The following is a 2,788-nucleotide window of genomic DNA, read 5'->3' on the forward strand; positions in this document are numbered from 1 at the left end:
TTTTTGTTACATCTCTGTCCCTGAACCAAACACCAAGGCCAAAGAGAAAGTAGTACCCTATCCTCCACCTAGGAGCTGGGCTAGAGGTCCACCCAAGCCCATGTATTTGGGGGGATCCTCACTTGAAAATCAGCGCTGTCACTGGAAGAAGGGAGAACTGCCGCTGAAGAACTATAACCACCATAGCTTGTAGCGTAGTGACTTATACTTAGTCTCACTCTCCCCTCCCCACCTCAAGATTCCTTCTTCATTCATCTTGAATAAGAGGCAAGTGGTTCTGGACCAACGAAGCTCCTGGTATGTAGAGAGAGGTGGGTGGGCTCTGGGCTGAGACCTCTTCCCTGTGGTCTCCAATCTTCCCCTTGACGGGAATGATGTGCTGCCCACCATCTTCCCCCAGTCTGCCTTTTACTGCTCACTGCTTGCTCCCAACTGAGACCAGTGAAACATGCATTCCCGTGTTGTATAGTTTCCTGAGAAACTTTAAAAAATTAATTTAAATTATTTCTTCCTTCCCCAGTCATGTGGAGGAGACACATAAGTAATTGTGAAACAATGTAAAGCGTGCTTCCATAGAGATATTTAAGCTGTGCCGGTAGCTAGTGGGGGAGTTAGAAAAATGCGGGCAGCTTCCCAGAGAAGAGGACTTGGGAGTTGAAGCTTTATATGCACATGAGAAGTAGCCCGTGTGGCAAGAGGAGCTCAAAGGGGACTTTTTATTCCAAGGGAACAATGTAAACTGTGATACCACAAGGTCACCCAGTTTTATTTACTTTTCTTCTCTTTCCCCCAAAACTCTAGACTCTATGCACCTCAGGAAAATTCCCTTGCCCTCTTGATCTCCTTTTCATTCTGAGCCGAAAACAGAACTCATACCAAAAGCACAGTGTGCTTTACCCTTGTATGGGGGACAAAGAGCACCCAGGTTTTTAAAGACTCTGGGGTGGCGGAAATGACGCCCAGCAGCTTGGAAATCTCCAGTTGCTTCCTCAACCTTCTCAAATGAAATCTATTTCTCCTCAAGCATAAGCATTCAAAGCAAATAAATGCTTACTTTGTTAGCTTTTCTCTTTGGCTTAATTACTGTACTGCCACAGAATCATTTCTTTGTTGTTGTTGTTTGTTTGCTTTTTCTCATCGTCAGAGCGGACATTTCTGCAACAGTCTTTTGAGCCTGGAGACCAAAACACCACTTACAGCTTTGCTTCTATGGGAAAAAGGGCTTTCAAGTTCCACACAGTCAAGTTACAAATAAATTATTGAATTCAACTGCTTTTAGGCAATGAGCTTCCTGTAATGTTTTGCACACTTCAGTGCTAAAGGCTGGTGTGTGTGTGAGAGAGAGTGTGTGTGTGTGTTTAAAATTTCTAAATATGGGTGCCAGGTGTTCCATTTTCAGATTGACCAAGTGTAACATTTTTTCCCTCTTAAAGCAACAGAATCATTTCTTTGGTGAATACATATGTGTTTAAGAGAAAACGGCGGAAGCAATGGCTGGGACCACAGAAGAAAATAGCAATACTGAAAATAGGGAGAAAAGATATGTATTTGCACAGTATAAGAAAAGAGGTTGCTTTTTGTAAAACTTTATTATTACAGGGCAATGCAAAATAGTAAAATGCCTCCAAGTAAAAGGAGAGATAAGGATCAAATCCACCTGAACGATTTTGTTACTTTGAGCCCAAGTTACCCAAGGAGATCGCCAAGACATTTCTAGTCTGTTGCCAAGCAAGTTCAAACACAGAAAAATTTAAAAACCACTCAGTGAAGAGAGCCCGCAATCTGTCTCCTGATAAGTCAGTATCATCAGATAACGCACACTTCAGAAGGGGTCACCATGGGAACTGGTTTCTTTGCATCAGAAACTATCCGGCTCAATAATTAATTTCACTCTCCCACCCTAGATTCCTCCCTCTTCCTTTTCTACATCCTTGACTGATCTTCTCTATTTAGTCTTATTTCTTTCTCACTTCCTTTAAGTATGGGTGATGACATAGATATAATTAATGCTCCTGAACCAAAAAAATGAATGCAACTATAATTTTTCCTTCCAAAGCCATTCATTTACTGCTGTTTATTCAAGATTCAGACCTTTTGTATATACTTTAGTATAAAGTATAAGCATTGGTGTGTATTTTCTATGTGCCTGAATGACAGGCATTTTTTAAAAAATAAAACACTAGCCCTGGCTGGCGTAGCTCAGTGGATTGAGCACGGGCTGGGAACCAAAGTGTCCCAGGTTCGATTCCCAGCCAGGGTACATTCCTGGGTTGCAGGCCATAACCCCCAGCAACTGCACATTGATGTTTCTATTTCTCTCTCTCTCTCTCTCTCTCTCACTCTCTCTCTCTCCCTCTCCCTCCCTCCCTCCCTCCCTCCCTTCCCCCTCTAAAAATAAATAAATAAAATCTTAAAAAAAAATAAAAAAATAAAACACTGATAACTATCAAATGAAACAATTTTTAAAAACTCATTTACCCTTGAACCATGCACAATGTTTCATAGCGACCAGGACTGGCTACATAGTTTGTGGAATCCAGTGCAAAATGACAATGTGAGGACTCTTGTTCAAAAATTGTGAAGAATTTCAAGACGGTGGTAGCAGAGCGTTCAGCCAAGCATGGGGCTCTTCTGAGTGGGGTCCTCTGTGATTGCTCAGGTCATATGCCCACGCAGCTGGCCCTGCTGCTGGGTTTTTAAATGAGAGCGCACACAACAGACACACGTGCAGCTCTCTAGGCTGGAACAGAATTAACCAGAAACTCACGCTGAAAATGTAATAATGTGA

This window comes from Phyllostomus discolor, chromosome 5 (genome assembly GCF_004126475.2).
Source record: "Phyllostomus discolor isolate MPI-MPIP mPhyDis1 chromosome 5, mPhyDis1.pri.v3, whole genome shotgun sequence".
Taxonomy (NCBI): Eukaryota; Metazoa; Chordata; class Mammalia; order Chiroptera; family Phyllostomidae; genus Phyllostomus; species Phyllostomus discolor.